Genomic DNA, 26,250 nt, shown 5'->3' on the forward strand with positions numbered 1-26,250 from the left:
AATACTGGCACGAAAGCAGCCATAGTCTGTGTGAAAATGAATGAGCGTGACCATGTTCCAATAAAACTTTATCTACAAAAACAGGCTTTGGCCAGAGGGCCACAGCGGGCCCATCCCTGGTCCAGAGGATCCAAAGCTCCCATGTGCTTCAGAGAAGGGACAGGAGCCACAGAAAGAACTGGCAGGCTTGTGAAGCCCTGCGATAGGGCCAAATTACCTGATCTTGCACCCAAAGGTGATGATGCAGGTCCAGGGGCAACTCAGCAGACACCAGCCACGGACCAGACTTAGCACCACAGAACAGCGCACAGACTTGCACAGACTGACTTAAGGTGTGCTCCATTTTGAGAAGGAGCGTGGGGGTGGGGGGAGAAACTGGAATAATAAACCCAAATAAGCCAAATGATCTAAAAGAGACTAAGTGGAAGAGGCAGCCATGCTGTTTGATAGCAAATATAGGTGTCACGACCCACTGTCCCAAATACACCACTCCCTGTCACCCCATCTCCCACACTGAGGGGTGGGATGGGGCTCAAGAGGAAGCTTAGACCTATTATAAGAAACAAGCCCCAGTCCCTCGGCATCTCTGAGTTAGAGAGCAGGTAAACGGTTAACACTGCTGCCCGGTGTTTCCTCCTGTGCACATGAAGAGCAGGAAAGGAAATCTTTGCACGCCCTAGGAGCTCTGGCTTGAGCTAATTCGTCTCTACAGCCTCACCAGGGCTTCCTGTGACTGATGATGTGTACCATGGGCTTGTGTGGAGAGGAGAGGCCTTGGAGGGAGAGAGCCGGACCCCCACTGTGCGGCTCCTGCCGAAGCTCCTACCCCCTCTAGGCCTCATTACCTCACCCACCACACAAGAAGGTAAATCAATGACTCCGAAGTTCTTATCCAACTCGGACAACAATTTTGTGATTCATCTAAAAGACACCCGACGGGGGTTTTAGCTCGTGACTATCATTAGCGTAGCGAACAAGATCACAGGTCAATGAGCAAAGTCTTAGCTTTATTAGTAAGTTTCTACCAGGGCACGGAAAAGTTGTGACATTTTATACTTGGATGATTATAAGATCTTCTTATCATTCAAAGTGTATTAGTCTGCTTGAGCTGCCGTAACAGAATACCACAGCCTGGGTGGCTTAGGCAATAGACATTTATCTTCTTACAGTTCTAGAGGCTGGAGGTCTGAGATCAGGGTGACAGCATGGCTGATTCCAGGTGAGGACCCTCCTCCTGGGTGCAGATGGCACCTTTTAGTGATGTCCTCACATGGCAGGAAAAGAAAGAGAGGGCACTCTCTGGGGTCTCTTCTTATAAGGGCACTTAACGTCATGAGGTCTCCACTCTCATGACCTCATCTGAACCTAATTACCCTTGAATCCTTGTCCATCACACAAACCTTGAAATGACTTTATGCTTAGATGCTGAGTTCCTGGAATTTTGCTCTCTGGTCATGGACAAAGCAAAAGGAGAAGCTCTTCTTATCACTAGGAAACTTTTGAGCAGGAAGTATCAAATTGAGTCCCACTTTCTCTGAGATTCAAAGCAGAGGTGGGATGATGTAGGGATGACTGGCCTGATGATCAACTATCACGATGACTAACACTTACTGGGGAACTTATGGTGCACCAGGCACTCTTCAAAGTATGTTGTATGAATAATCTCATTTCACCTTGCAATTTTATTAGACTTATTGTATAGATAAAGAGGCTAATATGTGGAAAGCCTAAGTAACTTGCATAAGGTCACATAGTTAATATGACACTGAGTCTGGATATGATTCATTAGCAGACTAATTCCAGAGCCTACTCTCCTAATCACCTATGCTGTACAGCCTCAGGTTGGACACAAGTAATGGGAGAGTCCCTAGACACACACACACACACACACACCAGAGATATGCTTGAACAAAATAACATGTATTAGTGACATGTACTAATTAATGTATTAATGTCTATAAACTATTTACACTTTGTAATGAACTACTTTAACCAACTAATCAAAGTGCTTTTTCCTTAACATCTGGCTGAGGTCAGAACTTCAGGAAATAGAGCTTTGATGAATGTTAACAAGCAAGAAGCTATTTTGGTTTGGGACAACTGTGGGATGAGAGGCCTGAATAGAAGGCTGAATTTAGGAGCCATGAACAACTAGGGTATCAGACAAAGACACGAAAGGGAGAAAAGAGGGAAAGAAAAAGAATGGAAGAGAAAGAGGAAGCCATGTTAGGAAGATGGCTACAGAAAGTGGGGTGTGCCCTCTCCAGATCTCTGTGTGCCAGACACTCTACTGAAGATGTTACAAATGTTTTATTTCATTTACCCCCACAATTATCTTTTTTTACATCTTAATTTCTCATTTTTATTTTTTATTAAGTTTCTTATTTTTACTCCAGTAGAGTTAACATATAGTGTTATATCAGTTTAAGGCATGCAATACAGTGATTCAACAATTCCATATATTGCTCAGTGTTTATAATGATAAATGCACTTCTTACTCCCCATCCTCTATTTCACCCATTCTCCCCCCCACCTCCCTTCTGGTAACCATCAGTTTGTTCTCTATAGTTAAGAGTCTGTTTCTTGGTTTGTCTCTTTCTTTTCTTCCTTTGTTCGTTTGTTTTGTTTTTGCCCACAATTATCTTTTGAAGTAGAACTTTTTTACTTGCATTTCACAGCTATTGAATTTTTTACTTGCATTTCACAGCTAACTTATTGAATAAGATACCTCAAGTTACATACCAAGTAAATAGCCAACATTTGAACTAAAAAATCTGTACTCTGTGTAAAGCCTCCCTCAAAGAGGTTTGTCTACATTTGCCCGTTGCTCACCATAGTCAAAGTCAGTCACTAAAACCTGTCTCTGTGCCAGCCAGGTGCTCAAGTTTGGTCATGCCTTGCTGCCTAGATATGATATATCGCTTATGTTAAAACATGACTTCACATGGGAAAACACTCAAGAGAAGCCCAAGGAATTCACAGTTATCCTAACCATCAATCAAATAGCCTTATGATTGAAATATCGATAGGCTTTGTGTCCAATATGACGCTGGCTGAGAACACCAGATTTGTTACCTGATGGTCAAGTTCACTAAATCGCTAGAGCTAGGCAGCAAATTCGGTAAGTGCAAAGTTTCCCTCTCGTGTGTTTTCCCATCTTGCTTGGCCTTTTGGAGGGAATCTATGATCTCACCACTAGCCAGGGTTTTCTTTTTTGTTTATTGAAGATCTCCTCAATGACTGATAATCAACAGCTCACTTAATAACAGGGCCATTTGCTTTGATAACCCCAGCTGACTTTGGGACCCTCTGTACTTGTCCCCTTCATTTATTTTTTTAAGATTTTATTTATTTATTCATGAGAGACACAGAGAGAGAGAGAGAGGCAGAGCCATAGGCAGAGGGAGAAGCAGGCTCCCTGCAGGGAGCCCAATGTGGGACTCAATCCCAGGACCCCAGGATCACAACCTGAGCCAAAGGCAGGCGCTAAACCATTGAGCCACCCAGGCACCCCTGTCCTCTTCATTTATATCCCTATACTTATCTCTCCTCCTTCACTTCTCTGACCACTAGTCAGGAAATCTTTGCTTGATCTGGGCAACATCCTTTCTCCCTTTTTTCATGGGTATTGTGCCTACACATCTGTTCTTCCTATCATCTTCCTGAGTGAGGTGGGGTGAAGTGATTTTATGTAGAAAGGGGCTGGAGAAGGAAATTGGAGCCCAGACCCTACAGGATCTTGAAACCAGACCAAGGATTTGGTCTTTCCCTAATAACAATGAGAAACCATAAAAGATTAAATGTTTGTGTGGTGGAATAAGTAACATCATCATCAAATTTGTACTTTTAAAATATTACTCTGGCTACAGTGTAGAGACTGGATTGACAGAGGTGAGGTGGATCTTGCATACTAGTTAGATGACTATTGCAGGAATCCAGATGGAGGTTGATGGTAGTGTAGACCACGTGGTGGTAGCAGTGGTAAAGGAGATGGGGAGTAGATACTTGAGAGGTATAGAAAGTCAAATTAATGGGATACATCATGAAGTTAAAATAAAGAAAGGGAAGTCAGGGATGACTTCTAGACTTCTGGTTTGACTAGCTGGATAGATGGAGATGTCATCCACCAAGACAGAAAAATATGGGAAAGCAAAATAAGACCAGTTATGCCAAACTGCTTGCCATTTCTGAAATGTACCATGCTATTTCATGCCTCAGCACTTCCAACAGTCTGTCCTCAGCACTTGGAAATCTAACTTCTCCTTTCCCTTGCTTTGAGGAAGCTGTATTGTATCTAATAGGATACACTCAGTGCCTAACACAACACCTAGGTATAAGGAGTTAGACCAAGTACAAAGTTAGAGATAAAGTCTCCAAGATTGCCCTCACTCCTTGACCCTAGGCCACACTATTAATCTTCCTGGTCTGGTCAGTCCCATCCTAAGGTTTAATGAATGCAGGCAGCCCTCACCATAAATACACTGTTAGATTGAATACATTGTTAGACGTCTAGTATGACCTAAAGGCCCCAAGCAAACAAAGCTCTCCTACTAGGCATAACTTTCCAAAGGCTCAGAGATTACCTCCCAGAAGTCAAAGGCAAAGGCTAGAACTTCTCGTTGGCAAGGCCAAATTCTTTAGTACACAAGAGTGCATAGTAAGCTCTCAATAAATGTCAAATAAATGAAAGAGTTAAGAGTTAGGTATTATATTTGCTGGCTAAATGTGATGTTATTTTAAAAAAGAAACTCCTAGGGGTGCCTGGGTGACTCAGTCAGTTAAACATCTGACTTTTTTTTTAAGATTTTATTTATTTATTCATGAGAGACAGAGACAGAGAAAGAGAGGCAGAGACACAGGCAGAAGGAGAAGCAGGCTCCATGCAGGAAGCCTCATGTGGGACTCAATCCCGGGACTCCAGGATCACGCCCTGGGCTGGAGGCTGAAGCAGGTGCCAAACCGCTGAGCCACCCAGGGATTCCAAGCATCTGACTTTTGATCTCATTAAAGTCTTGATCCCAGAGTCATGAGTTTGGGCCCCATGTTGGGCCCTACCAGGCATGGAGCCTACTTAAAATAAATAAATAAAAATGAAAAATAAAAAAACAAATAAAACAGAAACTCCAAGAGAGTTGTCTCTGCATTTCCTCTATACAGAGCTTAGCACAGTGTTATGTAAAATTTATGAGCTCATGATGGTTGCCAGAAGGAAGGGAGTGGGAAAATGAGTGAAGGAGAGTGGGAGATACAGGCTTTCAGCTAGGAAATGAAGAGATCATGGGAATAAAAGGCACAGCCTAGGGAATAGAGTCAATGATACTGTAATTGTGTTGTATGGTGACACATGGTAGCTACATTTGTGGTGAACACAGCGTAACACACAGAGAAATTGAATCACTATAATACACACCCCAAACTAATGGAACATTGTGTGTCAACTATACTCAAAAAAAAAGTTAAGAAATCATTAGCTCAACTCATGTTCATAGCAGCATTATTCACAGTAGCCAACAGACAGAAGCCACCCACATGTACCTTGACAGATAAGTGGATAAGCAAAATGTGGTGCATACATACAAGGGACTGTTATTCAGCCTTAAAAAGGAACGACCCTCTGACACTTGCTGCAACATGGATGAACATTGAGGACATGGGACTAAAGAAAACAAGCCAGATGCAAGAAAGCAACAATTGCATAATTCCACTTACACAAGGTACTTAGAGTAGTCACGTGCATGCATAGAAACAGAAAGTAGAACGGTGGTTGCCAGGGATCGAGAGGAGGTGGGATTGGGCAGTTAAGTAGAATTTCAATTTTTCAAGATGAAAACTGTGCTGGAGATGGATGGTGGTGATAGTTGTACAACACTATGACTGCTCTTAATGCCACTAAGCTGTACATTTAAAAATTATTAAGATGGAGGGCACCTGGGTGACTCAGTTGGTTGAGTGTCTGACTCTTGGTTTCAGCGCAGGTCATGATCTCCAGGTTGTGAGATCAAGCCCTGCATTGGGCTCTGAGCTCAGTGTGAAGTCCACTTGGAACTCTTTCACGCTTCCTCTCTCTCTGCCCCTCTCCCAACTCATGCTCTCTGTCTCTTTCTCTCTCTAAAGTAAAATAAATAAATAAATAAATAAATAAATAAATAAATAAATAAATAAATAGGGCATCTGCATGGCTCAGTGATTGAGTGTCTGCTTTCAGCTCAGGGCATGATCCCAGGTCAGGGATCAAGTCCCACATTAGGCTCCCTGCAAGGAGCCTGCCTCTCCCCCTGCTTATGTCTCTGCCTCTCTCTGTGTGTCTCGCATGAATAAATAAATAAAATCTTTAAAAAATTATTAAGATGGAAATTTTTACATTACATGTATTTTACCACAATTAAAATAATTGTTAATGGACAAAATTCTTAGCTCACTATAATGTGAAATTCATTGCCTATGGGGATGAAAGCAGGCAACAGAAATACAAGTGGCAATGTTTCTGGAGAAGGCTTCAAAAAAGCCGCAGGCAGAGCCTGTCCCCCAAGCACCCCTAGCACACACTGGATTCCCACAAGTCATTGGGTTGGGAATAGTTTTTACATTTTTGATCACCTCACTCTTCTTCATGGCCCACTACAGCAATTTCAGCATGATCCCATGTTATCAGGAACCTCAATATGCAGACCCCACAATTCTGCAAACACACAGAGAAATACAATATTGAATTTCCTTCCCAGACATTCTAAGAATTCTCTTCTTCAAGAAAACAAAACAACACCATGAAAAAATAAAGTAAAACCTTATTAATCATTTGCAAATCTGCATTTTTCCCTTTGGTGACTTTCCTACATGTACAGATCTTTACTCAACATAGCTACTAATATTTTGCTTGTAAGTCACAGTGAAATTGTGCAAATGCTTACAGCAGATACCACCTAGTAAACAAAACACCTTCTTTGGAATAATAATAGGGTGTTATTCCCTATTACTTTCTTCACTACTTGTTTCTACCTCCAGTTAAGAAGACCTTAATCTGTCTATGCCAAGCTCTCCACATTTGACTTAGAGTGGATAAATCCCTTGGGCTTCAAAAGGAATGGCAATGAGTTCAACAACTTGTGCGTAAAATGCTTCAAATTTCCTGGAAGGATGTGATCTACAGCTTCATAGATTCACCACTCATTTGCTCCTTCTACAACTGATTCTAGAATGGTACTGAACCAGGCCCAGGACAAGGCACTAGGATTATGGTATAGGAGTCGAGCATCCAGACACTGGAGTAAGACTGCTTGAATTTGAACTCTGGCTAACTGTGTGATCCTGTGAATCTTTCCAAATCTCAGTTTCTTCATCTGCAAAGTAGAGATAGTTATACTACCTGTTCTTTTTAGAGCTTGAGCTATACTAAAGAAGATAATGTGTATAAAATGCTTAACAGAGTTGCTGGCACACAATAAGCATCCAGTACGTGTTACATATTATCACAAAATACATAAAATTCAACTTTTTCCTTAGAGTTTTTTGACAGAGAGCGTACATGTTTCTTCCTTACTCCTCCACATCAGGCCTTCTCAAAAGGCAGGGCACTGGGAATAAATATTTGCAAAAGACATATCTAATAAAGGACTGTCCATCAAAATATCAAAGAAACTTAAAATTGAACAATAACAAAACAATCCCATTAAGAAATGGGCCAAAAACCTTGATACTTCACTAAAGAAGATATAGAGGTAGCAAATAAGCATATGTAAAGATGTTTCCCATCATATGTTATCAGTGAAATCCAAATTAAAACAGCAATGAGATTTTCTACACTTAATAGAATGGCCAAAATCCAGAACACTGACAACACCAAATGCTGATGAGGATATGGAGCAACAGGAACTCTCATTCATTGCTGGTGAGAATGCAAAATGGTACAGCCTCCTTGGAAGACGGTTTGGCAGTTCCTTACAAAACTAAACATACTCTTACTATACGATCTGCAATCATACTCCTTGCTGTTTACCCGAAGGAGCTGAACACTTATGTCCACACAAAAACCTGCACATGGATGTTTATGGTAGCTTTATTTATTCATAACTGCCAAAAAAATTGGAAGCAACTGAAAGGTCCTTCAGTAGGTGAGTGGATTAATTAATTGTGGTGCATCCAAACAATGGAATATTATTTAGCATTAAAAATAAGCTATGAAAAAAAATAAAAAAATAAAAAATAAAAATAAAAATAAGCTATGAAGCCACGAAAAGATATAGAGAAACCTTAAATACATACAACTAAGCAAAAGAAACCAATCTGAAAAGGCTACATATACTATATGATTCTAACTACATGACATTCTGGAAAAAGCAAAGCTATAGAGAGAGTGAAAAGATCAGTAGTTTCCAGGGGTCGGGGTTTGTGGGGCAGAATGAACAGGTGGAGCACAGAGACTTTTTAGGGCAGTGAAGATACTCTGTATGATACCATGATGATGGGTACATGTCATCATACACCTGTCCAAACCCACAGAATACACAACACCAAGAGTGAACCCTAATGCAAACTACGGACTTTGGGCTGTTATGATATTACGATGAGTCAGTAGGTTCGCCAATTTTAACACATGTGCCACTCTGGTGAGGGATGCTGGTAAGGGGGAGGTGATGCATGAGTGGTGCAGGGAACATATGGGAAATCTCTTTAGCTTCTCCTCATTTTTGCTATGAACTTAAAACTGCTGTAAAAATATAAGATCACAGACACACACACACACACACACACACTTGCCATTCACCACACTTGCCATTATCCACATAGAGCTGATGTCCTGACAGATAAATTCCTATTTATCCAGCAGTTCCTGAAGCACCTCTTTCCTTCCCTCCTCATGATAATGAGATTTGGGAGGAGACTGAGGACCCTGCTTTAAATCAGGAATTGGCACACTGCGGCCCACAGGCCAAATCTGACCCAACGCCTGTTTTCATAAATGAAGTTTCACTGGAACACAGCCACAGCCGTATCCGTTATATTGTTTGTGGCTGCTTTCTCACTACAATAGCAGAGTTGAGTAACTGTGACAGGGACATTATGGTCCATCACACCTAAAATATTTGCCATCTGAGGCTTTACAGAAAATGTTTACCAATTCCCATTCTAGATGATGATGGTGGTGGTGGTGGTGGTGATGAAGAAAAGCCACTTCTGCTGTTTATTGAGTAAAAATAGATTTTATAAATTTTTTTTTTTAATTTATTTATGATAGTCACAGAGAGAGGGAGAGAGAGGCAGAGACACAGGCAGAGGGAGAAGCAGGCTCCATGCACCAGGAGCCCGACGTGGGATTCGATCCCGGGTCTCCAGGATCGTGCCCTGGGCCAAAAATAGATTTTAAAGAGAGTAATATCAACTCTATTACACAAATAAAAGCATTGGAGCCCACGGACTTTTTATAACCTGATCAAAGTGATGGAGATAATAATGGCAGCTAGTATCATTCCAAAGTTTGTGCTCTTAACTTAGTAGCTCCACACCTCTACAATGAATGGGTACGGTTGGTATCCAGAGGATGAGCCATCAGGGGTAATATGGTCGGTCTTATTCTAGACAAAGAAGTGAGTCCATTCTCGATAACAGCAGCCCTTAATTCTGCCACGGTTTATTGAATGTTTACTTACCACAAGTGAACTTTTTCCAAGCTTACCACATTCTGGTGTCTCTGTCATCATACTTTCTCCCACAGCTTCCTGTGCAAATGGACTCAGTAAGGTGCATCTTTTTTTCCTTAGGAAGATTCCTTGCTGTTCATTGGACTCTAGGGGTTCACTGTTGGGTTCCAATTTCTTGCCTGCTTTTTCCTTCAGGTTCCTCCCTTTCGGCAAATGCTCACAATCCCCTATGTCCCCTACATAACATTGCCAGATAAAATATAGGACATCAGTTATCTTTTAATTTCAGATAAACAACAATTTTTTAGTATGGCAAATTTTATGTTACATGTATCTTACCACAATTAAGGTAACTTTTAAGTGGAAAAAATTGTCCCATACAATATTTGGGACCTCCTATGTTTGTATTTGCTAAATCTGGCAACCTTAACCCTATCCCTATATTTCTGTAGCTAGAAGATGAATTATCCACTGCAGAATGGCAGGACATTTCCATGGAAGGTCTTGTGGGTTAGAAAAAAGAACACATGATTTCTTGTTAGAAGAAGTATGGGCCAGGACCACTGGGTCATATACTTACATTTCATTGTACCTATACTTCAGGCCCATGAAATGGGAATAACAGTGTCCTCCTAGACTCAATAAAATGTTGTATGTGTAAAGCACTGTCCTCGGTAAAGAGTAGTAACTGATTTCTCCCCAAGCACTATTTGTTAATTCATTTTAATCATTTCCTCTGATAGTTCACATTCAATTCATATTCCTCAATATGCCTTCAGCATAGCCCAAGTGGATTCTGTCCCCAAGCTCCTTCTTTTCTAGCATCTGACTGAGGAATTTCACTCATCATTAAAGTTGATTTAAATATTAAGCAATCCTCCTTGGTTTATAAATTCCATAGGAAAAAAAATCAATTAATCAACTCAGGTTGCTATAAAATGAAGGATATTCCACGCATATATTCCTTAGAGTGTTCCCCGATGAATTTTAATAGCTCACGACCAGTAATACTATCTGCTCTGACTGCCACCCTTTTCCAAATTCCATATTCACATATGATAGCAGCAAATAAAATGTCATCTTAAAAAATTTCTTGAATAATAGAATTTTTGTCCTCTTTGCTCACTCAGTAAATGCCAGGTCCTTCTTACTCTAAGATCTCTTTTAGAGACTGGAATTTTCTGGTTGGAGTCAATGCAGTGTTCATCAATTATCTCATCAGAAAACAAGGACAGAGTAAAGTAGCATGAAGGGGAAAAAAAACTTAGGCAAGTAACCCACATAAATAAATTGGAGCCAAACTGTTTACTTCCTAGTCTTCACTTGAAGGCTTTGCCTCTAGGCTTTTAACAAGGAGTTGCTAACAGTTTCACAAGTTCCTTCAAAATGCAGATTCGAGAAAATACTATGTTCCCTGTCTGAGGAGATGGTCTATGTCAGAATATATGCTCATGGAGAGCCTCAGCGCATAAAAGTGTCTACTCCTCAAAAGTCTTTTCAGCTAAATTTCTTTGTTTGAGCCATTTTGTTCAAGTCTCTTTCAGGTAAAAACTGTCCACAGGATTTAGGCCTTAAAACAAATACATTTGAATTCTAATACATAATCATAAGAAACTAATGAAAAACACAAACTTCTTTCCAAATGAAAGCTGATGATTGTTCTAGTACAGACTGATTTTTGAAATGGTTTTAGATCCCAAGTACAGTACTCTGTTGGAGTGCTCGGTGCCCCTACTTCCTGCAGAGTCTGATCGCTACAGCCTGTTCTCTCCAACTACGATTTCCATGCACCTGTTGTTCACAGTAGAGAGAAAACTCACGACTGTGTCACACCCTGAGATGAAAAGGGGCTGAAAAATTCTTCTCTGCTACTAAGAAATGCTGAGTCACAAATGGATGAGGAAATTTAGAAAGGAAAATGGGGAAAAGACATAATAAGACCTGGTGTCCTCCGGTTTGCATGGCACCTGAAAATAACTTGGAACTGATCTGCTGAGGACAAAGAAAGAGAGCAGGGTCGAGTCATGGATGGGGAAGTTTTCATACCACAGGAGCTGTGGTTTCCGGGGTACACTATCAGGCGGCACAAGCCTCCAAATCACTATCTGTCCCCACAGCCTACCATGCCACATGCATTCCTCTGAAATACACTGTCTCTCTCTCACACTTTACTTTTAACCTCTGTTAAAAGGTGTCTTCTTCTGGGGAAGAAGTTCAACATGGAGCCATAATCAACTACTATTTTGAAATATGATACTATGGTAAAAGTCACTGGTGAAGCTCCAAGGGTGTTGAACACTTCACAATTAAGTTGTGATGCAGGTGGGCAAGCAGAGTGTCTGGAGCCACCGGGGAGACCTAAAGTGTCAGGGCGCACTCCAATAGCACTGGTGCCTGAAGGCGGCGGGGGCTACAGAGGAAAAGAGCAATGACCGAGGACATATTCACTCACCTCACATCTTGAAAGAGCCTGCATGGCTTAGCTGGGAGAGGAGCAGGGCTTGAAATTGGATGGGAGTTCACCTCGATTTCCAAACACCCTTCAGGCCCTCATGCTGCTTTCTGATGTCCTTTCAAAGCACTCAAATGGTTTAGGTCCCAGAGAAACTAGAAGAGTATGGCTAAACATGGAATCAGGAATTTGGACAGCTAGTAACGGCCACCCCTTTAAACCAATACTCAAGTACTTGCCTGGCTTAGAGGACAGACTATGTGTTACATCAGGGGAAACCGAGAGGGAAGACACAGGAGGGGGGTCCTCAGTGTCTTTTCTTTTTTTTTAAGATTTATTAATTTTATTTTAGATAGAGTAAGAGAAGGGGGGAGGGGCAAAGGGAGAGAGAGACTCAAGCAGACTCCCTGTGGAGAGCAGAGCCCAACACGGGGCTCAGTCCCACAACTCTGAGATCATGACCCAAGCTGAAACCAAGAGACAGCCTCTTAACCAACTGAGCCACCCAGGGCCTCCCTCAACTCTCTTATATTCCTGAGCAGCTCACCTCTGGCTGGGACCACACCCACTACTCAGCAACACAAGAATACTCTTGGGGCACCCCACTCTTGGGGCTCAGTCAGGGTTAAGTCTCTGACTCTTAATTTCGGTTCAGGTCATGATCTCAGGGTTGTGGGATCAAGCCCCTCATCAGGTTCTATACTCAGTGGAACCTGCCTAACATTCTCTCTCCCTCCTAACCTTCCTCTATGTCGCTCTCTCTCTCTCTCTCTCTAAATAATAATAATAATACCACTCTTTAACATTCACTATTTCCAAAGCCTTCCCAGGGGATGGTCTCACAATGCTCCTGCCCAGCCCATCCCACTTGTCCATGTATTCCTTCCAAACGAGAAGGGCAACGTCTGAGAACAGTTGCTGCAAAAACCTGTGTTCTTTCCTATTTAATGTCCTGTAATGCTGAGTGCCCCTTCTCAATTAGGTGGCTGGGGACAGAAGCCCAGACACCTCACCCCTTAATCTATCCCTGGTTGAGTAGCTAGCTATGGATTCTCAGGCCCTCACCCTTTCATCTCCCCTTGACCAAATGCTACTCAAGACTGTTTACCCTGCATACCTCTTCTCTCTTCAGATTTTAAGCTGACCTGGAAGTGGACATCCCACAAAACAAGTAAATACCCGAATATACCAGGGCTGAGGTGGGAGGAAAGCTAGCTGAGGAGATCTGTGCTCCAGCAATTTACAAAAAGCCTGGCATATAGTAACTGTTCACTAAATATTGGTTGAATAAAAGTAAATTAGTAGATGAGCCACAAGGGCATGGGATTAGGATGATCAGCTGTTCCCTACTTGCAAATATAATTGAAGGTACATTTGTTTATAATTTTGCTCTATCCTAACCTATTTTTTTAACAATTACAGCTGATATTGAAGTGAATGTTATTTCCACATGACACTAAGGAGTGGCACTAAATTAGAAAAAATAAGAGAGACTTTCTGTGGCTGTCCATTTCTATTGGTCTCATGGCTGTGAGTAGGTGATAATACCCAGGTTAAAACTGATGCCAGCTACCAAATCCTCATATTGGCATGTTGCTCTTGCCACTGACACACAAATTTCAGAAAAGGCAAGTTTAAACTTATGCTGATATTAGGCTAATGAGTAAACAAACCAGCAGCTCTCTATATATCCAAACACCCCTCGGTCACCATGTGGCCTTCTCATTAGCTAACCAGCCCCGAGCTCATGATGGAGTATGTATCACCTGGACTGGGTTTTACGATTGATTCTCTTTAAATGATCCTCAACATCCCTGCTGTGTGAACATGTGGAGCTCCTGACAAAGATGTTCACAAGGGAGGAAATACACCACAGGACACCTCAAAGTTGCTTTTGGATAGAATGAAATTTGGAATAAATGCCAACATGAGAAAGAATTATAAACTGACATAGACTGTTAGCCAAAACTCTCTCAGATGCACATATAAAGAACAATGATAACTGACTTTCATAATTATAACCCAGAGATACTGCAAAATGCTGAATTATCTTCAGATCTTCAAATAAGAATAGTGTGTTTGGGCATGCGATACGTGATTTTAGTTCATCTGTTCCAATATATTTGAATTCTTTGAAAAATCATATTCTACTTATATAATGGCAAAATTATATTAACTGTAATATCTGAGGAACTGGAATATGTAAATAAATATATAAATAAAAAGAATGGACGGATCCTCGGTTCCCCATGTGGGAGAAGAAGGTGAAATTTACAGGACACCCTACACTTATTTCTGGTAGGGGAGAAACTCAATCACAACTACAAAGGTCTACTGGCAAGACACAGAGGAAGGAACATGTCTTTGAGACAGAACATTTTTATGCCTTTATTTTTCCAACTTTTCCTTTGGTTATGACTTGAATCATAGGTGAAATAGTAAAGAATTCACTAGGCTATTACTTTCTGTACCTCAGATGCTTTCCTGGAACTTCCCTATGTACAGCTGTCTCCCATTTCCTGACACAAACGTCAGAGCCCAATGCACAATCTGGCTCAAAGGGATGATCTGGTCCAAAGCAGGTTCTCTGCCTGGGGGGGTCCTTAAATTAACAAATGGTGGGCAAATGAGACACTTAGTAAGAAATAAAATTGTAAATACTGATTTAGAGAGCAATTGGGAGTTGGCTGGGAAATCATGATGGACCATATTCAAGTGGAAACTATGAGCAAGCAGACACCCTCATGGTAAGGTTATAAATTTATTTGAAGTATAATTCCACAGAATTGGAGAAAATGTGGTTTCCTCATTTGATTTATAGCTTCTTTAATCTTCTTGAGGCCCCATTGACTGGTAACAAAGGGACAAAGCAAAATAAAGCAGAACACCTTAGCCCAATTCTTGACTGGAAGTAATAATTTTGACATTTCTTTAGGTATTACGAAGTGTGTTAGAATTTTATTTCTTTCTTTTCTCTATTTCAGTATGGCATCTGAGTCTATGGGGCAAATGGGGAAGAGCCCTAAAAGCCATGCGATGTCCTTTGTCTCTTCTCATCCCCACAGCTGGCCCTGCTGACACACACCACTGCCACTGGCAGGTGGTGTCACCTGCCATCCTGTCTCGTGCAGCTCTGACTATGGCTGGTGGCCCTCCCTGTCCTGTGGCCTCCCTCTGCTCCTGCCCATATGAAAGGCCTGTGACTCCCATTCATTTGTCACAGCATCAAAACATTCTTGCTCAGAAAGAGAGCTCCCTGAACTCTTTCCTCTGTGTTGAATCCACACCACTGAAACACCAAAAGCAGTTGGAAAACACTAAAGCAACAGGAGGCACCACCGGGTTCACTTTGATGAAGCTGTCCCAGAGCTAACGTGGAAGTGATGGCCTTCTGGTGTCCTGGGCAAGAGCGGAGCAGGATCTTCATGCTATTGAACACTCCGCATTACCTAGATGGTCCAAAAGCTACCCGCTGCCCTTCAAATTTGGCCTTGAGGCAACTGTGGGAGATAAGAAGAAGGACAAAACAGGTGTCTGAAATCTCCTTTCCTCCACCTCTGTCTCTCTCCCTTCTCCCTCGGTCCTGCAGAGGGTGGCTTTCCCCTCACTTCACCTGCACCCTGTGATCCCTCTACCAGTGCTAGTCAAGCCTTGGGACTTGGCTAGATTAGATGGAAAAGATATCTCCAGGCCCTGCGAGGAGTTCTATGATCTGACCCAAACAAGGTCAGTTCCTGAATTTCTGAAGGCATTTAGAAAAGCTTTTCTCACACTAGCCCAGTTTTCAAAACTACTCTTTTCTCAAAGAATAAAAGATTTCACGGTGGAGCCTTGGAGATGGAAAGCTACAAAGAAGATGATTGAAGAGGGGAATAAAACATATTAGTTTGCAAATAGTATCCCTGTTACACTATAGGGACTACAAAATATAATTGTCAAGGGTGAGGGAGGGGGTCAGAAGTGAGAAACTGAGATGGATGCACACACTTGGAGCAAAATTAAGCCTGTTATCGGTAGAGCCCAAAAACACAAACATTTCACTGGAGCCATTTAGGTTAGAGAAGACTCTCCACTTAGCATCTCCCTGAGGCCTCCTTTTGTTAGTTTGCTTGTCTAGCTTCTCCCGAATCCTTGTGCTTGTGTACGGATTTTTAATCACTTCATTTAACTTGAGTGCATTTCTGTTCCTTTAAGCCAAGATATCTGACTGAAGGAAAGCTTTCAGCGAAGGCTTCACATTCTACAATGTGTCCACCGTCCAGGTGAGTGTCGCCAAGTCCCATTTCTTATTTCCTGCAAAGGTCTTTCGAATGCAGCCCTCCACCCAGCCCCAGATGCCACCAGTCATTGCACCCCCCGATACACCCCTACGGCACCCTAGCTGGCCAGCCTGACCCCAGGCTCTCTGCTGTCCTGTTATTCTAGTCCTAAAACTCCACCATCACCACAGGCACTCCTGCTCAGAGAAGTTCCATCTCTCCCTCCTCCCTGTCCTAGCCAGTCCGATTTGCCCCAGCCCGCTGGTTGTCTCTGCCCTTGTAAACGAATCCCAGTGCTTTCTTTGCTCAGCTCCAGTCCAGTCTGGCACCCGATAGACTGTCTAGACCCAATAGACCCAATAGACACCACTGTCTGGGCCTTCCTCTCATGCCCTTTGCATGTCCTGACTGTTTTTTGCCCCTCTCATCTGAGAGGTTAAATCCAGCCCATTTTTCCAGGCCTACTTCACAGCCACGTATCTTCTGCTTCTCCGAACTGTGGGTCACCCTCTGGCATACCCCGCCACTTAGAGCCTAGTTATAGTCCATCTTTGAGTAATGGATAATGTCAAGAGCTGATGTTTACTGAGCACCTGCCATGGGCTCGCAGGGATTGCTCACTTGAAATGCCCAGCATCCCTGTGAGGTGGGCACTATGGTACAACCTTAACAAGCTTCGGCCCTACTGAGATTGTACACGGGGTGGGGGGACGCAGGGGGATTCATGCTAAGAAACTGGACTCCAGACGCTGGCCTTTCAGTTGGTATGGCATATCATCGCCAGAGAATGCCTCCTTCTGACGTGAGTTGTCCTCATCCATCTCCCCAGCGAGAGGACAAGCACCCATATGGCCAGATGGTGCCATCTGGGCCCTCTGGGCCCTCCCATGCGGGCACACAGCAGACCCTGGAGTGGTACTTCTCATCTCCCCCGAACCAGTTGAGTCACCATTTTTCAGATATGAACAACATGACCTTTACATCTAAGGTTTACTGAGACTCTCCTGAGGTTAGGTGCTGTGTTTCTTCTTTCTTCCTGCGAAAGTTCTGTGAGCCCCCACACAGCTAAGGTGCCATCCACACAAGGTAGGAGGCATCTAATGCCTCATGGAGGCCTCAACTTTCCCTCTGCTGATCTTCTAGGCCTGACTTCTGATGTCCCAGGGCCCTGGCCACCACCTGACACCGTTTTGCAATGTCGGGATCGCACAATGGTCCCAAGTCCGCCTTCCAGACACCAGTCCCAAAGGACTTTATAAGCAGGACTGTGGCCCGTAGGAGGTGGTCTCAGGCCAACCGCTCTGCAGCTGGGGTTTATGAGCAGTGTTTAAAGGAGAGCCCGAAGATCTCCCATTAGAATGCTCAGCAGCCCTGTGCTTTATTTGGAGAGAAGCCAGCTGCTCCAGAGAGAGCGGAGAAATGTGTGGTTTGCTAACAGATTTTAAACATTAGAGCTTAGGACTTCAAAGGCAGTCTCCCAAGGGGATCTCTCTCCCCTCCTCTAAACGAGAAGCTACAAGCATTTAGGACTGCCTGAAGATGTAGTGAAGTGAGGCTTGGAGACTGTCAACATTTGGCTTGGGTCTTCGTGGATAATGTGTGGGAGCTTCACAGACCCAGGCCTGGCAGGAGAAGTTTCAGCCGCGGCCACTTTACTGTGGGAGAACTTGCCAGGGGTGGGGGTAGCGGGTGGAGACCCACATCCTCGCAGGCGTCCTCCCAACAAGCAATATGGCGCCTCCCTTCTCCCGGGAGCGGAGCATTTTCTCCAGAGCCTCTGCCTCACCACCTGCCCCCAACTTTCCCCTGTCTCTCCCTCTGTCTCCTTCTCTACCCACCCCACTGTCCTCCTTGGGAGAAAGAAAAGAACAAAGCCTGTTCAAAAGGCCCTCCCAGTTCTTCAGAGGGCAAGCTTCTTGTCATACTAAGGTCAGACTGCAGCCTGGGAGCAACACAGTCAACAATGACAAGATCATTTCAGGATCCCCTTAAAAGACCTGTTGTTTGTTTAAATTTTCGCCCACAGCTGCCTGTTTAGGAAATCTAACAAAAGCACCATGAAATCCGGTTTGATCTCAACCATACTCACTGCTTATCCCACAAGATAGGAGAGTAGAGTTTGGTTCAAAATTGGGGAAACAGGCGGGGGTGGGGGTACACCTGGGTGGATCTGTGGTTGAGCGTCTGCCTTCAGCTCAGGTCGTGATCCTGGGGTCCTGGGATCGAGTTCTGCATCAGGCTCCCCCCCCAGGGAGCCTGCTTCTTCCTCTGCCTGTGTCTCTCATGAATAAATAAATAAAATCTTTTTTTAAAAATGGGGGAAAGGGTGGCTTTTATGATCATGACGAACACCGGACGCTTCTCCTTCCAGACACGTCAAGGGATGTAACAGGGTCAGGAGGTGCTGAGGAAAGATGGGGCCATGCTTCCCTGGCCTGCTTATGTCCTGTTCCCCAGTCGTCTACTGGTCGGGCAGCCGGGAAGGGGAAAGGTGCTCCACATGGGCGTTCACTCTTTCCTTGCAAGTAGGGAATTTATTTCTATACCTGGTCCACCTGCACCTACTTCAAAATGGTCTTGGGCCTCGCCCCTTCCCTGCAGAGAGAAAACTGAGGCAACAACACTTATCCCACACCCCCACCCCCACCCCCACCCTCGCCAACTTGCTGAAGCCATGTGGATGCACTCCGCTCTAAGAAAATGTGATTCCTGGAAATTCAGATTTGTGAAAAGTAAGATTAAGTCAGGGATTAGGTAGCTTTTTCGTTTTACTTGAGAAACATCAAAGGATGCCTTAAAATAGAATCTCCCATCTGAGGGCATTTGAAATACAGTCTGATTCTTAAGAATTTGATCCCAAATCAAATTCTTGGGAAATGGATCATATACAGTCTTAATGGGAACAGGGAGACTCATTAACTACATCTATGCAGTGCCAAGATTTGGTGAGGAAGCAAAAGTTCTCAGGACAGAAGAAGATTCACTAATTAACTGACCACTTTTATAATTAGTTCCTATTTAATCATAACTTCCCATTAAGCTGGTGTCTACCCTCACATATGGTATCAAGATCTTTGTCGGACACTCCCATGTGGTCAATAATACAATGCAAATCAAATGCAAATTGATTGCAACAAAGTGAAATTGCATATCCTGCAAACGATGCGGGCTTTCATCTGACTTGGATGAGGACACAATTTGAGCTTCAAAAGAGAGTCATTTAAATATCAGAATTAAAAGAGACCCTTGGGAGAATGAGTGAAGTCCTTTAATATTTTTGCAAAAAATGACCCTTTCAATAAGTGTGTAGCAAAAGTCAAATGTGAAGAAAAAGATGACTAAACATTTTGTCTGTCAAGTTAAGCCAATAAAATGAACATCAGATGCATTTTATAATTCTAAAGATTACTAAATAATTACAACTATAAAATTTTGGAAAATATAAGCTAACTTATTTTTATACATTTCATTTTTTAAAGATTTATTTATTTGGGGGGGGGGAGAGAGAGAGAGAGAGATGTCAGGGAAGAAGCAGAGGGAGAAGGAGAGAAAATCTTAAGCAGACTCCACACTGAACATGGGGCTCAATCTCAGGACTCTGAGATCACGACCTGAACAGAAACCAAGAAGAGATCACTCAATCGACTGTGCCACCCAAGTGCCCCTATGTATTTCATTTTTAACAATAAAATTCAACCAGTACTTTAAAAATACTATTTATGGTGGAATTTTGGTTCCTGGTTTAAGTTATTTCCCCTTTATTCTTTAAATAATCTCGATTATTCTCAAGAAACGAGTGCCACCCATGGTTCTTTATCAAGTCATGGATATTATTTCATTTAATACTGACAGCCACCTTATCTCTTAGACTGAGTAGTTATTAGCACCATTGTACAGAGAAGATAGTCGAGGCCCTGGAAGGGTGATTTGAACAGTGCCACAAAGTTAGTACACATCAGCTTCAATTACGTAGGCATTGCAAGTGTTCTAATTTTAGTGACTGTTGGCCACAGGGCTAGTAATATTAGCTAAATTCAAATTCAGACCTTCTGACTCCCATGTCCAGGATTTCTTTACAGATAAAATAGCAAATTATGCTATCACCAACATTTTGAGCACTTACAGTCTACCAAGTACCGTCCTAAGTGTCTTATGTGTTCCTCTCACCTAATCTTTACAAGAATTCTATGTGCTTTATCCCTATTTTACAAGAGAGGAAAGTAAGTCTCAGAGAGGTTTAAAAGATTGTCCAATGTCCCAGAGCTGGTAAACTTTTCAGCTAGAATTAGAATCCACGTGTTTATCTGTCTTGGTGCTCTTATCTGACGCACTACCGTGCCCTCTCAGGCAGGAATAGATCTATTCCACATTGTGACACTCAGGATCTCTGCCCTTAACAGTTATAGGACAACCATGCATTGCATAACACATTACATTTTCTGAGGAAAATTGCCTGGAACTCTCCTCAGCTGGTTTATTGAAAAGTAGAAGGCACAGGATAATTAAATTTTACAAGGTTGGGGCACCTGGGTGCTAGTGGTTGAGTGTCTACCTTTGGCTCAGGGTGCGATGCTGGGGTCCTGAGATGGAGTCCCTCATTGAGCTCCCCACCCAGATCCTGCTTATCCCTCTGCCTGTGTCTCTGCCTCTCTCTGTGTCTCTCATGAATAAATAAATACAATCTTTTTTAAAAAATTTACAAAGTTGTTCAAGAGCAGGGATGACAGCCTTCCTCCATGAAAGATGGCAATCGTCTTCCTTCAGTTGGCAATCTCACTTAATGAGTAGAGGCTGCTAGAATGCAGTCAAAGTCTTAATGTGGGCTCTGTGGCAGAGTGGCATGAGCTTTGAGCAGGCCTGGAAGGGGAGGGTGCACACATGGGCCGTGTGTTTCCTATTCTCCCTAGGGAAGAGTGCCAAGGCATGGCACTTTAAGATTCAGTGGACTCATAAATATATTCCTTAATAGTTCGTACAACGGTGAGTACACGGGCTGCCTGAGGTGGCAGGTGGGGACAGGAGGTGAACATAGAGAGTGTCTAGACTCCAAATTCAACAAGGAAAGACTGAAGGCTAGTTGATCTTCAAGAAGTAACCACCCGATTCAGTTTTAACCCTTCCCAATTAGTTAATGACAACTCTGAATCCATAATGAGGCTTCTGAAACCCAACCCATCAGCAGCAGCCACACTTTAGTGCTGCTTCCCCTTGGCCGACCCCAACTACTCCCACTTGTCGGAGCGCCAAGCCTCCCCAGACCCCCACGTAAGAGCAGCCACGTGCTTTCTTCTGGAGGATGATGTCTTATGAACATCATTGGTTTGGGCCTAGCGGATGATACACTCTGCCCTTTGTTTCATTTATTGAGTGGTAGCCTCTTCCTTGTCCAGGGGAAAGAACAGTGAAGAAAAAACATGGAAAAAAGGCCTTGTTATGTGTACTTGAAAGGTGAAAAAAATCTTGGTCCAACTACATAGTGAAAGCCCTAGAAATACACGCAAGCGCGCACACACATACATTCTGCTTTGGCCTAAAGATGTTAAAGGAAAACCTCTAGGATATTCAGGAAACCAAGGTTCTGTTGCACCCCCATGCTGAGGGAGGGATAATCACTGTTAAAGTGTGTGTTTAATTCTTTTTAGATTGAGGTAAATTGGCACTTCAGTGCTGAATACAGCAGGCTATACTCTTCTTCAGTGACCCGTTTGCCAGAAGTTCCACAGTGATTAAACACTAAGCAAATGCATACATAGGTAAGATAAAAATAGCACTCAGACGTTGAAAATCTAACTTATCCAGCATGTTTAAGCCTAGTGCAGCAAGGTACCTGGTATCTGTTTTTATTAATGGATTTCTATTTCTCATTTCCTTTTCCTTTCCTGCTTTAGTAATGCTGGATGTATGTACAAAAATCTACATATTTATTCAGAAGTTGGTACTTTACTACTGATGAGTTGATACAAACAATATAACTGGGGCCATTATAATGTTAAGTGAGTTTTGAACAAATAGAGTTAGAAATCCAATTATCTTTCCATAGAAAGCTTTTGTGTGGAGTCATTGTTAAATAAAGGAGGGAAGCCAGTGGGAAAGTGAGAAGAGCAATTTCTCCCGCCTGCAAAAGGACATTGGAGAATTTCATCTTGAACATATGTTAATCCATTGATGATGGCCTTCCCACTGCAGTCAGCCCCCAAAGATACAAAGATCTCCTCTGGCTACGGAAAGCTTCCTTTTGGGAGTGAAGCCAACAGTCAGGAGTATATGACTTGGGTACAAAGTCCAAGAAGAAACACAGATCCTTGCCCGGGGCAGATGGCTTGGTGCTGCAGGAAGGAAGACATAGCACCCCTCTCTTGGCCCCTTAGTATAGAGCCTTCAATGCTTACCAGAGGCGACCGGAAACAGAAATCCCTTGAATGGTCTCAATTTGGCCTTTGGTCAGCCTTAGTTAGATCAGTGTCCCTCAAGCTTTAATAGGCATAGGAATCAACTTGTTATCTGATTAAAAATGCAAGTTCCAATTCACAAATCTGGAATGGGATCTGAGATTCCAAATTTCCAAAAAAATTGCAGGGGATGCCTATGTGATTGGTCCATGGACTTTGAGGAGCAAGAATCTAAGTGAACTTAAGTCTTTATTGGGACACAGGATCTTCCACTTGACTTCTCCAGGAATAGCCATTAAAATTATAGTCAGAAAGGAACTTAGGGGTGTTCTGATCATCAAAAATTACTAGCTGTGTGACGTTGGACAAGTTACTTATCATCTCTGGGCCTCATTTCTCATAAGAGATTGGTTGTAAGGGTTAAATGAAATAATGCTTACTACAGTGCCTGATATTCAGCATTTGCTTTGTAAAAACTAACAAAAACCGTCTGGCTTCACCCTTTCATTTTGTAAATGTAAAGGTAAGTTTACTCTGAGGTGAAGAAGCTCGCTTAATGTGCCAGAGATGGAGTGAGAACACTACGTCCTGACTTCCAGGCAAAAGCCCTTTCTGCTGTTTAGTTAGAGCCCAACAATAACTGAGAAAGCTGGCCCCAGTGTGCACTCAGCCCACTTCCCTGCCCCAGCCTCAGACACCCACAGAACAACTGTGGCTTAACCCACATGCCCAAATATTTTTGCTACAGCCAGTCCTGACAGCTCAAGTCTTCTGCCGCTAGTTATGAAGATTGCCCAGATAATTGATTTAATTGGGAACAGAGAGTATCTCAGTGCAACCAGCCAAAATGGATTAGATCTCCTCAGTGCAGTATGCAGAACCCCATGGCTCTCAAGGGAAGGCATTTCCTCCCCAGGGGAAATTACAGATGCCCAGTGGAACCTATGGTATAGACCACGTATGCACTAGTCCTGCTGACCTGGTCCCCGGGGATAAAGTTATATATAGTCCAAGTGTTGGACACATACAGCCCTCTCTTTATCCCTATTATCTTTATAAGAACCCTCAATAGAGTTTTTAATGCCTATACTTGACAGTGATCTCTTTGGGGAGGTCAGAAAGCAGAAAGTAAAAAATTCTCTTCTAGTGTGGTTTTGCATTAGCCACAGGATATTCCAATTCAGTGGCGAAGAGTAGTATGAACTCCTTTTTCTGCGGTAAAAGGAGCGAGATGACTCCTTTCTACAGCAGTGCTGAGATATGAATAACTGAACTAGAAAAAGAAATATTAGCTGTCTGTCTACTGTTGCTGCATGATACAAAATATATCATTCCAGCATCTGCCCAGTGAGAAGTTATAAACAACTAGCAAATGCATGCTACCAAGTAGCATTACTTTGGTTGTCCTCATTCAATAATGAGGCGTTATCGACCTAGTTCTTTGAGATCGACTATTTGAGGATCCACTTATCCTATAGACACAGACTTTTTAACAAATCAGCTTCATATTACTTTAGCCTCTGTGGGATAGTTTTTCTGTTTCTACATGTATTGAAGCTATATTGAAAATCTGGCAGGTAGAAAGCTCTGGGGAGAGAAGCCACCTGAACCGAAACAGAAAGCTTGTATTATTGACACAAATACCAAAGGATGTGTTCCTGACATCTTCAAATTTGGGAAACAAAAAATAAGATGGATCTGAAAATTCATGATGGGATATAGAAATTTCTCTTTTAGGTGACAGTGGACATTCTAATCAGAGTTGAGATGGAAAGACAATGAAACAAACACTTCTATCCATTGCGGATACATTATCGGATCCCCTAGTTTCAAAGGCCCCCTGGGCCTGCCACCACAAATCAAAACTATCTAAGATGTTACCATATATGCTTTGGCAACATTCATTATTTGACAGGGTCAGATAATTCCTCATTCCCTATTATGGGTTGGATTGTTTCCCCTTATGCCCCATAAAATTCTCTCTCTCTCTCTCTCTCTCTCTCTCTCTCTCCATATATATGTCAAAGTCCTAACCTGTAGTACCACATAATGTGACTCTATTTGGAAATAGAGTTGTTGCAAGTATAATTAAGACGAGGTAGGTCACCCTGGAGTAGGGAGAGCCCCTAATCCAATATTCCTGGTGTCTTTATAAGGAGATGGTCATATGAAGACAGAGAATGAACACCAATGTGAAGATGGACGTGAGGTTTAGAGAGATGTATCTGCAAGTTAAGGGATGCCAGAGATTGCCAGTCACTAGAAGCTGGGAGAAAGGCAGTGGATAAATGGTCTCTCAAGGCCCTCAGAAGGAACTAACCTTGCTGACACCTTGATTTTGAAATTCTAGCCTTCAGAACTCTGAGATTAAACTTCTATTGATTGCATTAAGCCACGCAGTTTGTAGCACCTTATTATAATAGCTCTAGGAAACTAATATGTCCCCCTTATGGGGATTGTTGCATTTCCTTCCTCTATGTCAGGTTAAAGACTGTGGCTGACTCTGTAAGGTGAGAATGAATCTGAGATTTTAGGAAACAAAATGAGCTTGAAGATCAGAAACTTTCCCAACCCAGTGCAGGCTTGAGACTGACCAGTGTTTGGTTGGAAGCTGTGTCACTTTTTTCTTTAAAGCACATGCAGATGACCTTGGGTCTCCTTGACTGTCTGGGATCTGTCAGTGTGAAGCAAAACACATCTGGAAATGTGAAACTTTGTACCCCTTTCAACTGATCACCATTCTTTGCCTCATTCATTGAATATTTATCTTCTGCCCACAGGGACAGGAAACTGACGTGTCGAGTACTTAGAAGCAACTGGTCTTATCTTCATTTGCCTTTCCATAAACATTTATATTCACAGCATCACTGTCACAATCTATAGTTGATTGATTTTGAAGTTGTGTCTTTCTCTGAGCCTTACACCAGCTTATGAACAGATAAGAGCTAGCAAAATTTCTGCTCATGGTCTTTACATAAACATGTATCACTGGGTACAGTTTATGCTGGAAAGCAGCTTTCATCTTGTGTGGTGTACAGTAGGCCAACGCTAATGGATTCATAATGAATGCTAAGGCGGACAGCTTTGTACTAAGGTCAATTATAAGACCATCCCTGGCCTTGGCAGGAACACGTGATGTCTCTGCTTAGCACATGGGGCTAGAGCAGTAGTGAATGGACTTGTTGCCACCCCCTTTCCTTTCAGGCTCAAGTGGAAAGACTTTAGGTTAGACTTTGACAGGGAAAACTGTAAAACACAAAATATCACTTTAATAACAGAATGTGTGACACTATGAATCTTGGAGAATGGCTTAGGAAACTCAGCAAGCACTTTTCCTGGCCATTCTCTGATGATGATGTATCTAATATCTCAGGATAAAGAAGCAAAGCTGGTATTTTGCCTTTTTTAAATGGGCACTTTTACTTTTCAAACTGAGCCTGGTTTCCTTCAAGGTCCATGTTCAGGTTCCTTCTCCCTCTGGCCAACCGACTCACATGTCAGAGCATCTCCAAGGG

Source organism: Canis lupus, chromosome 34, assembly GCF_048164855.1.
Source record: "Canis lupus baileyi chromosome 34, mCanLup2.hap1, whole genome shotgun sequence".
Taxonomy (NCBI): Eukaryota; Metazoa; Chordata; class Mammalia; order Carnivora; family Canidae; genus Canis; species Canis lupus.